The following is a 14,001-nucleotide window of genomic DNA, read 5'->3' as shown; positions in this document are numbered from 1 at the left end:
TCTCTCATCACAGTCTGGATTGCTCTCCAGGATTCCTTTACTTCTAAAATATATTTTTTTTTCAATTTTCATAAATCAAGCTTCACTCTTAACACTGTAAAATTCTATTGGCTTTGACAAGTGCATAATTATATATCACTTATTGCCAATGAAGAAGTTCTAGTCTCTTATGGCCAGTGAGTGAGCCAGTTACAGAATCCCACCATTAAAATCTGCTTCCTAAAACCACAATAGGTTTTCATTGTTAGGTTCCCCAGCAGCACTCCCTGAGATAAGAATTTGTTTGCAAGTGATTTATGAAGGCAGTTCTTCCAAGAGAAACTAGTAAAGGAGTAGAAGAAGCAGGCCTGAGAAGAAGATAAAATCATGCAAGTGTGTGGTTTCAGGCAAAGACTTATGGAAGACAGCTTCCACCTGCTCCCACAAGAGAATTTTAGACCATAAAAGAAGACTTAAGGATGTATTGATGTGAAGCAAGAGAGCCTAGCTTCCACACTCCAGTGCCTATAAGTCATTGGCTAAGGGCCACTCCAAGGAGACATAAAATCTCAGGCACATCAGGTTTGTGCATGTAAGGACAGAACAGATTCCATTGCTCATGGGAAGTCATATGAAGAAGTATCACAATATGAATAAATGGAGGCAAAACCATACCATGACCTATGTGATGTTGAAGGACAACATGAGGACACAGCCAGCAAAATCCAGATAAAAAATTCTTAAAAACAAATAATGTGATTTCTTCAATAAAAAATTTCGAGGAGACAAAAAATGGACAGGGAACTTTATAGATTAAATTAAACTTTGACAGCACCTTCGGCTCAGGTCATGATCCCAGCATTCTGGTATCAAGTCCCACATTGGACTCCTTGCTCAGCAGGGAGCCTGCTTCTCTCTCTGCCTCTGCCTGCCACTCTGCCTGCCTGTGCTCTCTCTTTCTCTATCTGACAAAACAAAACAAACAAAAAACAAACAAAATTTACTTAAAAAAATAAAATAAAATAAACTTTAAAGATATGTTAACCAATAACAGTGGAGCTGTTATTTTGATCTCAAATCAAATAAATTCTTAAAAAAATAATGACTTTTATGAGATAATTGGAAATGTGAACACTGAGTGGATATTTCATATTAAGAGGTTTTTTGGTACTTTTTTTTTTGTTTGTTTTTTGTTTTTTGGTACTTTTAAGATAATATTTAACATAACTCCTGGAGGAAACAGAATCATCCTTAGCTTAGAGATGTCTATAGATGAAGGGACATGAATTTGGAATTTTCTTTAAAAAAAACGGGGGGGCCAATTATTGAGGATATAAACAAGACAAGACTGGTCATAATTTGATTATTATTAAAACTGGATGATACACATGGGACTCATTCTACAATCTTGTCCACTTTTGTATATGTTTAAAATTTGCCATAAATAGTAAAACAATCATTGAAAAATGCTAATTATGACAATATAGAAATTGTGCCCTATTTTATAACTACTTAAATATAAAATAAAAATAAATTTCAACTTAAAAATGTAAAGAGGAGTGCAGAACTTTTAGAACATTTTATAGAGATGTCTTAGCTTGGTTTTCCCCTAAAAAAGTTGTGATCTAAGACAACAGAATGCAAACAAATAGTTTACTTTGAGAAGTGACCCCAAGTACCTAAGGTCAGGGACAGCAGAAAGAATCAACAAAACAGGAGCAAAGTCAATGCAGGGGTGTGCTGTGAGCTGTGTGCCTCTGTGGGCACCTGTTGCTAAATCCCACTCCAGACCTTCTAAGGACCTTGCAGAATATTCAACAGAATTGCTCATCTGAGACTACAAAAGGATGTCCTCTCCTTATGGACTCCTACCTTCTAATACTCAGTGGTTGTCCTAAGGGATGTTGCCTCCCTCGCAATTCCGTTGGCACCAACATGATGAGGCAGGCTCCTTGTGAGTGTTCAATGTGTGGCAGTCATGAAGCCTTGGGACAAAAGAGCCACCTGCAGTAAGGTGTTGTCAGGTTAGCTCTGAGCTCGGTGCTTGCCATAGCTTCATGCCCCTAGGCAAAAAGGGTAGGTTGAGAAGAGGGGAGATGGACATAAAAGTGTCAAACTGTAAGCATCTAAAAAACCTGATAGAGACTCTCATCAGAGTGATCTCTCTATTGTTATAGTTACTCTCTCCTCTTGCAATTATCATTTTGAACAGTCTCTCCCTGCAACTACTACTAGTAATAATAAAATTTTGAAGCAACTGAATTATTTTCCCGGTATTTTTTCATTCTCATTTAAGTTTAATATTTATTATAAATTTATTTTATGTTGTAGTTTCTACTCTAACTCTAGTGTATGACCCTCCTTTTATATTTTAAGTATTAACTTTTTTTTTCTCTTTTTACCTTGGGCTTAACTATTTTTCATCTTTTCCAAGAATTAATTTGGTTTTGTTGCTTCCCACTCTGTTGTATATTTGTTTCCTATTTCATAAGCTTCTGATTTTATATTTAGTATTTCTTACACCTACTTCCTTTGGAATATTCTAATTTCTTAAATTCTAGTTTAGGTAGATTTTTAGATCATTAACTTTCACATTTCTGTGAAGTTTAAATCTTTCATTATCTCATTGTGTTGCTTTTACTGCATATCCCATGAGTTCTGGTTTGCAGTATTTATGTTACATTTAGTTCCAAGCATTTTCTAGTTTCCTCCAGATTGTCAAGTATAAAAGTATAAGTTACTGTAATTCCACAGTGTGTCATTAGATCAATACCTAATATCTCCATATTCTATAATAAAGACAACATTGACTCTTATCTCTCGGAAATAAACATTTGTACCACTCTACTAGGTAACAGTAATAACAACAAAGAACCAACCAAACAAATTAATAAATAAATAAAACAATCTAACCAGGCAAGGTACTACTGCGGAGGTTAAAAAGATGTCTATTATGGACAGACACACTTGAGATTGAACCTGGTATAGTCTAGCCAAGAGGAAAAGCATCCAAGATTGCCCGCCAGTCTTCAAACGCCTGTGGTCTCTTGCTACCCTCTAGTGTCATGATGCAGAATTGCAGGCCTGGAAGAGAGGGACTACACCCACCCCAGGAAGGCTCCAAAAAACAAAGCTTGGGTATGTATCCATGCAGTTTGAGACACCTCCATGGAAATGGTGATGGATAGGTTAGTTTGTGCCCTGAAGGATTCAGAGTGAGCATGGGTATAAGACAAATGCACAGATGACTCTACTATAAATAATTGCCACCATTTATTGAGTTTTGGCCATAGGTCAGTCCCAGGGTCTTTACATCGATGGTCTCATCTCCTTGGCACAACAATACTGTGATGTATGTGTGATTACCCTCCTTACCCTAGAGACTTAGAGACAAGGAGACTGAGGTTCAGAGAGGACAAGTTATACACCCAGGGTACTCAGAGAGTCACTAAGAGTCAAACCCAGATTTGTCTGAATCTAGAGTCCACGCCCATGCAAATGCTCTGAGGACTCAATGATGAGAAATCTCACAGAAGCTTAGAGGATTCTCAGAGCACCTTCCTGGGGGAAATGCCATATGATATGGGATTTGAAGAATGAGTACCAAGAGTTGGATGACAGAAGGAGATGGAGCAGGACTCTAGAGGGAACTACCTGAGTAAAGGAGAGATGGGAAAAAACATTGTGGGTATGAAGGGATTAAATGGTTCAATTTGGCTTGAGTGTAGGAAGCAGAGAGAAATAAAATAAAAGGGCTGGTTGGCTTGAGATTATGTTCTTTGTTCTTCCTACTGTGTGCTCTTCCTTGAATCCCTTGCTATAAGAATGGGATGGCTGAAAATGAAATAAGACGTGTGAATTCCATCCCAGAACCTTGGTGGGTTGCAGCCCATTGGCCTGTATGGCCCTTACTGAATTCTGGGGGACTGCACAGTAGCCAAGAACTCTGAGTGGTGAGATATGGAGGCCTAGATGAAGGCCAGGTTAACAAATACAATAGGGCTAATCTGAGGTGGTAGTTCTGCCTGTAAGAAGGTCAGTAGGAGGAGATTCCTTTAGCAAGAGGCCACTTGTTACAGTGACTTCCTCCTCAAATAGGAGTCAGTGGTCTAATATGGTTGAATGTGCTCAGCTGGACCAAGATATACTTTTAAAATCAAGACACTTTTCGGGCCACCTGGGTGACTCAGTGAGTTAAGCCTCTGCCTTTGGCTCAGGTCATGATCTCAGGGTCTTGGGATCGAGCCCCACATTGGGCTTTCTGCTCAGCAGGGACCCTGCTTCCCCCTCTCGCTCTGCCTGTCTCTCTGCCTACTTTTGATTTCGCTCTCTCTGTGTAAAATAAATAAATAAAATCTTAACCAAAAAAAAAATAATAATAATAAAAAATCAAGGCACTTTTCAGGAAAAGCTACAATATACAATACAGTGCAAAGAGACCTATACTTAGCATCAGTAAGTATATGACTGCTTCCTTACTGAAACTTGATTTCCTCTTAGCTAAGTTTAAAATAAAAAATTAGCATAAAAATACGCTTTCTAGGTTCTGATAATGATACAAGATAAGAGGATAGGAGCCTTGACTTGTGCTTTGGCTTAGTCTGAGGTCAGAGTGGACTTTCTCAAGCAAAACTCAGATCACTTCACTAATAGCTTAGACTCTTCTACAGTCCTGCACTCCATAGAACATGGTCATGGTCAGTACCCAGAACTCACCTGCTCTTCTTCTAACATGCTGTAGTCCTGCAATACTCATCAAACACATCAAAACAATCCCCATCTCAGGCCTTTCCCCTTGCTCTTAGTATGTCTTTATCCACAGACTTTTGTATGACCACTGTGCCTTCGTGGAGCCAAGCTCCAAAGTCTCTGCCTCAGAGAAGCCTTCCTTAGCCACTCTAATGAAACATTACCATGTAGTTTCTTCATAGCCCTCCTGCCTTCCCTGAGATGCTGCTGTCCACTTATATGTTTCTTGGTTGTGTGTGTGCTTATCATCTATCTTCCTCCCCACCCCCAAATGGATGTCAGCCCTGAGGAAGAAACTGTGTGGACTCTGCTGTGCCATTTGCTCTGTGGCCAGAAAGTGGCCAGGGCAAGGTAGATATTCAGTAAGTGGTATCTGTTGCTGCAAACAAGTTGACTCTCTGTAAACAGTGTTTTCCAGCTATGGGGTGTTCTTAATGATTCTTGCCTTTCCCACCTAATTAGGCCTCACAAAGACCCCTGAGGTGTAGAAAGAACTGGCCCACATCATAGAGCTTGTAAGCCTGGAAATCGGTCAGTGCTACGGACTAATTTCTAGGCATTCCTTCTAGATGTCCAATTCTCAGTCTCGTTTGGGTTTTTGTGAGAATAATGGTAGCAAAATGGAATGGTTTGCCATAGAGTTAGGTGGAAGTGCAGAGGCAGTGGGAGGTGAAGACTTTTCAGAGCTAGAGGGATGAGTAAAGTTCTCCCTCAAATCAGGAAACTTCTGGGGGAAAGGGAGGGCATCCTTGATCTGCATTCACCATGAGTGCCTTGAGAAGATGACACTGAGCAGGGCTCCCTCCTCTAGGAGGCCTTTAGCAATGCCTCCTGGCTGGTTCATTTTCTTCCCTACCTCACAACAGCTTCCAAATAACTCCGCCAAAGTACTTATTATATATTGTTGAAATAATTTATACAGTCTGTTTCCTGCTCTAGTTCTCATGACTTGCGAGACAGACACAAATCCTTAATTATCTCTGAGTGGTACTTCAGTGCCTAGAACATAGTAGATGCTCAGTAAATGTAGAGTCCATATTTTTTTTTAGGTGTGCCTAAATGAGTTGTCTGTTTCTACACCACACCTGAGGTGGCCTTGAGGTGGTCTTAGCATGCAAAGAGCCACTCAATGTCATTGGCATCCAAGACCACACCCCTGCATAGACCCATATTCCTGAGCAGCCTCACAACAAAAGGAGGAGCCTAAAGAAGGAAATCTGGAACTTGCATCATGAAGATACCATTCTATATATACCCTTCCTTGAAGAGAAACGGACATATCTGTAAACACAAAAGTTCTTTACACACGTAAGTCTGCAAGTATGCATGTGGGAGTTGGTGTACACACACACACACACATCCCTTTTGGGATAGAGGGTGAAGAAGTTGTTGTTTACATGACTGTATCTCTCAGCTCAAACTCCTATAATCTATTTAGACCATACACTCAAGAAATATTTATTGTGTTTAGCCCCACATGCATTTGAGCTTGCTAGTAGGCAACCTTGGAAAATTGGTATGTGGTTGCTTTGTTCCTTCAGACTGCTATTTACTCTCTCCCCAAGGCAACAATTCCCTTAGCCCCTGGTCTCATCCATGGAACAACATGACTTCAGTCCATAGATCTAGTTATGAGGGCTCTGTGCTGGTTTTTGGGAAGACATTTGTGGCTCTGTCCTTCAGGGTTTGACACTATTAAGATTAACAAATCAGATGCCCAAATGTCTCAAGAAACAAAGGGAATATTCTACATATCCTAGTAGATGTGGGAAGAAAGGCTGTGTAAATGAGAAAGAGTGTTTATCTTTAGACAGAGAGGACACATTTCTTGGGGATGAGAAAGGCTTCATGAAAAAGATGCCATGTGAATTTTATATTTTAAGAGTATTTTTTTTCTTTTTTATTCTATTGGAATCTCAAAATGTTGGACACTACTCATTTAAAATGGAAATAGAGGGGTGCCTGGGTGGCTCAGTGGGTTAAGCCTCTGCCTTTGGCTCAGTTCTGAGATCAAGCCCTGCATTAGGCTCTCTGCTCAGCAGGAAGCGTGCTTCTCCCTCTCTTTCTCTCTGCCTGTCTCTCTGCCTACTTGTGATCTTTGTCTGTCAAATAAATAAATACAATCTTTAAAAAAATAAAAACTAAATAAAATGGAAATAGATAACTTCTCATTATATCTTCATCCCCTTCCTCTTGGGATGTCTAAGTTTTGTTTCCAAGAGCCCTAACTTGTTTCTCAGGTTAGCTTTGGCCTCCATGCTGGATGGTACTTCTCTTCTCTGTCACTACAACTCTGGGACCACTGTCTCTGGAGAATCTCCCATCACATCCTTTTTGTAGTCTATAGGGTTTCTACCACCTGCCTCCTTCCCCCAGGCTGGACCAGTCTTCTGTTGCTGGTAAGGCCTTCTTATTAGCCCCCATGAGGTCCTCAGCCAAGATCAGCCCTCATATATAGACTTACTACTGCTCCTTTTGGACCTATGTGGTGTTGGGGAAGTGCTTAAGTACATCACTGGCCACTCCAGCCCATTCATCCCAACTGGCTGCAATTCTGTTCTCCTCTCTTGAACAGAATCTTCGGGTTTTGTCTTCTCCCAGAGAATCTTATTTATCTGTCCACAATCTGATTCTCAATGGAAACCTAGAATTCTATACTTACATAAAAATTGAGCTGCCCTTTTGTTCATTTTCATTTTTTCCAGTTGCTAGACTCTAAGCAACTTAAAGACAGGAAATGCTTCCTTTGGAAACCTAGAATTCTATACTTACATAAAAATTGAGCTGCCCTTTTGTTCATTTTCATTTTTCCAGTTGCTAGACTCTGAGCAACTTAAAGACAGGAAATGCTTCCTGTCTTTGGATACCATCAAAAATGCTTCCATTTTTGATGGTATCCAACTCTGTCTTAAATACATGCTAGGTCCTCAGCAAACATCTAGGGATGTATTTTATTTGTAGGTACATCCTTCACTGCCCAGCAAGGACACTGCACAGAGAGAGATTCCCCAAACTAGTGGGGACCAACTGAGGGTGCATATGTGTGTGTGTGTAGTACAGGACATAGAGACCTACACCTACAGAGCCTTTGATATGTCTCAGAATTCCAGACAGTGGTTGATCTGTCTACCAGAAAGCAAACATGATACCTGATTATCTGGGTTCCACATGCCCGCTTGCCAACACCATCTCAACTGAAGGGTATGCATAGAAAAGTAGGTGAAGGCAGGGAGGACATTCTCCACTGCCTCTGTCTACCCTGCCCCTGCTTTACTGCTGAGAGCAGAAGGAAGTTATCCAGGAGGGAACCAGGGGTAGTGGGACCTGAGGATCCTGGGGCCCATATTTGAGCTCTGCACTTCCATGCTTTGTAGTTTTGCCATGTCTTATCCCAAAATGGTGGGAGACCATGCCCCAGCCCTTTTGCCTCATTCTTTGCTACCTAAAATGAACTAAATTTCAAACTGCTTATTTAATGCTTTTCTCTTTAATCTTAAGAACCAGCTAGTGAGCCTATATTTTAACACTGTAAGAATGTATTTTACATAAACAGTCATATATTTATAGATTTCCATTTATCTGTGATTAAAATATGCTTTATCTACATATTTTTTGAAACCTGTACATCATCAGTAAGTGTTCTTATAATAATATTCTTATTATAAGTATCACATCAAAGAGGTACCTCAGAGAGCAATTAGATATTTAAGATCACTAGAAAAATACCAAGGAAATTTTCCATTAATACTCAGAGCAAAACTTCTTTAAATCACATTTCTTTAAATCACATTATCTAGGTATAGAAAAATAGATACATGATAGATAGATAGATGATATATCGATAGACAAAAGATAGATGATGGATAGATACAGATATCACATAGATAGAAATTACCACCCTCAAAAAAAAAAATCTCTCCTTCCTTTCTAAAACTGCATAGAATCTCTACCACCAAATAGATGTCCAGTAGGTATGCATACTCATTTCTTGTCCCCTCTCTTCTATGATCCATTTCTTAATGTAGAAATCAACTTAGCCTTCTCTTTCTTTAGTTCAGTATCAGTATCTCTCACTTATTTCCCTGTATTTCCCTGATTCTGAACAATACAGAAAATCAAGTAAGGGTCCTCAAGTTTGGAAGAGCACGATGGTTTGTAAACATGATTCTGCTTTATCTTCATCAAACCTAAAGCTAGAGAAAAGAACATGCCCTCCTAAATGCTCCTGAAAGAACAGCAGTTTCCAGCTCCAGGGGTCCCCCACCAGGTCAGAGGATGTATAAGTGGCTGTTACATCCTACAGATCTGGGTGTTCCAGGCCAGTAGACGTCCTTCCTCCCCATCCATGGGACCTTAACAGAATGCCTTCCTGCTTGGGGAAGGGGGTTTCTGACAAGTACTTTTTTTTTTTTTTTGATTAATTTTTTATTTTTTCAGCATAACAGTATTCATTATTTTTGCACCACACCCAGTGCTCCATGCAATCCGTGCCCTCTACAATACCCACCACCTGGTACCCCCAACCTCCCACCCCCCACCCCTTCAAAGTTCTCAGATCGTTTTTCAGAGTCCATAGTCTCTCATGGTTCACCTCCCCTTCCAAATTCCCTCAACTCCCTTCTCCTCTCCATCTCCCCTTACTGACAAGTACTTTTTAAAATTAGATATGATAACTGGTTGGCATCCCTAAGGGCAAGGTGAAGGTTAGGGTACTTCTTGGCAGAGGAAAATTGTGCCTTGTCTACCTCTTACCTCTGCCCTTACCACAGCAAACAAACACACAGGTATGGGCACACAAAAGCCTCTGGCTCCAGTTTAGATTTGCCTGACACAGTTCACAGGGGATTGGCTAGAGATTTATTTATCTCTGTAAAGAGAATCAGGAGTGGAGCAGGACCAGACTTCATGAAAACTGTCCTCTCAATTGAGTGATAGAAGGTTAAAAAAAACCACACAGATTCAAGGGTCCTATCAGGAGACTTTTGTCTCCCCAGAGGCACTACTCAAGTTTTCTGCACCTGTCTCTAACCCACTTAAAACACAGGCTATGGGGGCACCTGGGTGGCTCAGTGGGTTAAAGCCTCTGCCTTTGGCTCAGGTCATGATCCCAGGGTCCTGGGATCGAGCCCCACATCGGGCTCTCTGCTCCGCAGGGAGCCTGCTTCCCTTCCTCTCTCTCTGCCTGCCTCTCTGCCTATTTGTGATCTCTGTCAAATAAACAAAACAAAACAAAACACAGGCTATGCCTCAGAATCCTTTGTATCTGTATTCTAAGATGAGGGGAAATATCCATAGCAAAAAAAAAAAAAGAACAACAAACCATAGCCATCCAGAAAATGGAAAGTTTATCCAGCTCCATCTACCATTCTATGTGTTTGAATCATTTCTCTGACTTACCCAGTAGCCAGAAAGGGGTGAGTGGGTGTTGGGGATTGGGTCAGAAATATCACATAAGTTTTGCAATGAGAAACAGTAGGTTGTCTGCTAGGAACTACAAGAAGGTCTTTCCTGATGGGGCAGAAGCATGACCAGGGAGTAGTGAGATAAAGCAGGAAAGGTGGGTGGGCTGTGTTGTGTCAGAACTTAGATTCGGTCCTGTAGGAAGGGGCTATGAGGAAACAATGAGGGATTCTGTGTAAGATAATGACACAGACTCTTTACATTTAAAATGAATTTATTTAAAAATTATTTATCTTCACACAATTTCAGACTTACAGAAAAGTGTCAAAACAGCATAAAAAATGTCTAGATATCCTTCACACTGATTCACTGAGATTCCCAAATGTTGATATCTTTTCCACCCTACTCTGTGTACATGTTTGTATATATTTTTATAGAGAGATACATTGGTATGTATGTTCAGGAAGAAGATGTGTGTGTGTGTGTGTGTGTGTGTGTGTGTGTGTGTGCATACACAGAGAGAGAGAGAGAGAGATCCATATGTATATATAGATATATGTATATAAAGCTGGTATACATACATACAGATACACATGTATATGCTATATGTATATAGATACATATCTATCTATACAACCATATATCTGTATTTATCTATCTTTCTATCATCTATCTATGTTTTGTTTTCTTTTCCCTGAACATTTTAAGAATAAGTTGCGGATGTGACATCTCTTTGCTCCTAAATACTTCAGTATATTTAATTCTTAAAGACAAGAAATTATTTTACATTTGCCTTTCAGAATGATCATTTTGGCTTCTCTGTATAAGACTGCTTGCACTAGAGAGACTGCAGACAGGGAAATGGGTTAAGGGATTTCTTTGTCAATCAGGCAAGATCTGATGAAGACCAGACCAGGAGGGACTTCTTAAAACACATACACCGTGGGTAGCATACATTACTTATCTAGGCAATAGATCAGTAGGACTTGGTGAGCAGTTGAATGTGGTTAGAGATGATGCTAGGTTTCTAGTCTGGTCTGCTAGGTGGATGGTAGGGGTGCATAGTGGTACTGTTCACCAAAATGAAGAACGAGCATGAGGAGTGATGACAAGTTTGGTTCTGGAACCATCGTTGAGAACAACATGTCCTTGAGACAACCAGATGGAGATATTGAGGAAGCTACTGGATATTCCATGGATATGAAGCACCAGGTTGCAGGCCTGGTCTCGAAATAAAGATTTGTAAGTCGTTAGTATAAAGATGGTAATTAGAAGTACAGGAGTGAATAATACAACCAAGTGAGACCAGAAGCCTTGAGGCAAATCCCTGTGGATTCCCAACCTTTCAGGGGCTACATTCTACATCTTGGGGCCACACAGAACAAAGTTAAGCTCAGTCCCCTGGGGCAGCAAAGCATCCCAGGACATCCCTATCCTGATAATGACATCATTTGCTCTGGGCATGGAAAGCCCGGTGGGTAAAAGGCAGCATGGAGACCTTGGAAGTAAATTACTTCTCACAACTAGGAATTTCCCCAGAGTCCAGAAAGGAAGAGGTGGTTTGAAGGGATGTGAGAGACTGGATGAAGGCAAGGGAGAATGGATTCCATCTCAGTGAGGTTACGAAGCAGGCAACAGCATGTCTCCTGAGAACAGGGTTGGGCCAGAGCCTTGCACGGTGTCCTGGAGGTCTGGGAAAAGACAGGTGTGGGTGCCACACAAGTCTGGTCCTGCCATCATTGCAAAGGCCTGGCTTTAAGGGGGATGGTGGTGAGGAGCAAACAAGAGGGAAGGAGAATTTCCTGCTGAGATTTTGACATTGGCCAAAGTATGGTTTCGTTTGGTTGGTTTTTGTTTTATTTTGTTTTGTTTGGTTTGATTGGTTTGGGTTTTGGTCAGGTATCCAGAGTTCAAGTCCTCTCTCAGGCATTTGATAAAATACCACCTCAAGTAAGTCACTTCCTTTGTCTACCTCATCTTTTCCATATTTGTTAGTGAAAAACTGGACCAACCACATTCATGGTACCCAGACTTTTGGCATTTACTAAAACTAAGATTATTTTAAAAAAAAATAGCACAATTGCTAAAGAGGGCTAACTTTTAATTTTCCCAAGTAAGGGCAAAGGCCCTTTATAATTACTATCACTTCAATAAATAAACTTAATTTTAAAATTAATGACTCTAGAAAGTGTATAGTCTCAAGAAGAGTAAACAGAAAAAAGACCTTCCAAAGAGATGGAGCTCCACAACCTTATACCAAACTCCACAAAGTATGGTAACATTTTTTCATTCTTTGGTGATCTGTTAAGAATGTCACCAACTGCTGACACAGTCCTTGGACCGCTAATTGGGAATCTTTTGTCTGATTATTGGGCTCCTTCAAACTCTGGCACCTCTCTTTCTGGAATGCTTTCTGCTCCCTGACCAAGCCCTGCTACCAGGAAGGAGTACTGCAGCTCTGGGACCTAGAGCTTCCTTGTCTGTACTTCTCATGCTTCTCCACAGTGCTCAGCACAAACTTGGCCCAGCAGGTGAAATCTTCTTCCTTCCTGTTCCCCATCATGCCCCTCCACTTCTGCCCAGCAGTGTGTACACAGTTTATACACAGCTGTGTATGTGCAGTGCCTGGCCATATAGCTTTTCATGTCTTCCAGGCACAGACACATGTTTGAACAAGACTTTGGCCTCTGCCCTGCTCCCAACCTTATCCTCTGCATTCCCTTGTATTGTCCCTTAGGATCCTAATGTTTGATTTGACTCCTCTCCTGTCTCCCACCATTTTCTCAGCCCTCTATTCATGTGTATTCTCAGCTAAAGATAATTTTAAATGTGTCCCTCCCTTTCCTCTTCTATTGCTAGTATGTGAGGTCAAGTCCTTATTATTACTTCTTTCCCAGCTGGTGTCCCTGTGGCTTCATCATTCCCACTCTCACTCCTGCTCACAACTCTTGCCAATGTAGTCTTTCAGACACGTCTGCCCTTTGGCTCCCCATTTCCTATGGGAAAGTCATACCATATTTATGTTTGGAAAGAGCTTTTGGAATTATCATATTTCACAAAGTAGAAAATCTGAGCCTCAGAGATGGGAGGCCAGTTGTCCAAAAACACACAGCTTATTTCCATCAGAGCCAGAAGTATACCAAGGCCTTCTAAGCATAAGCCAATGTCTTTCTACTTCCCTGTGCTACTCAATCAAATTTTTAAAAATATACACAGTATACCATAAAGTGTCACATTTGACCATTTAGAGCCAAAGCCCAGGTGTCATTGCACTTTCCACCTTGCAATCCCAGCCATCCTGGCAAATCTGCCCTCCAGGGGCCTGATCCCAATGTCACTATCTGCTGCTCATCAGCACTAATCACCCACTACAGGTAGGCCAGTCTCTTTTCCCCCCAAAACACATAACATCTCTCCAACTTCAAATGTTTAGTCAGACCTTATTCCCCTACCTGGAATGTCCTTGTTCATTTTCACAGAAATTTATATAGGTCCAAATCTGAGCCAGAAGCTTTGCTAGGTACCAGGTTGCAAAGATGAAGTCAGTGTTTGTATCCTGAAGGATCCTACCACCTTGGAGCTTCTCCCATCTTCCCTGATGTTTTGTTGTCAACAGTGGCCTAGCCCATAGGGGTGACAGAGATTCCAAGACCCTGTGCCACCCTTGTTCCATATCATCCCTTGGGTCCTGACTCATGTTGTCTGCCTCCCAGCTTCAGGTCCTCTGTCACAGTGAGTGGGCCTTATTTTCCCAAGGTCAAACACTCCTTGAGGACTGGCCTGTGTTCCTACAGTCCCCCAGCCACCAGAGTACTGGGTATGGTGTCTGCTTCCTGTATAGTTGATGACTGACTGGGTCCCAACAAAGCTCAA

The sequence above is a fragment of the Lutra lutra genome, chromosome 4, assembly GCF_902655055.1.
Source record: "Lutra lutra chromosome 4, mLutLut1.2, whole genome shotgun sequence".
Taxonomy (NCBI): domain Eukaryota; kingdom Metazoa; phylum Chordata; class Mammalia; order Carnivora; family Mustelidae; genus Lutra; species Lutra lutra.
The sequence above is the reverse complement of the archived record's forward strand: the minus strand, read 5'-3'. Positions refer to the sequence as shown.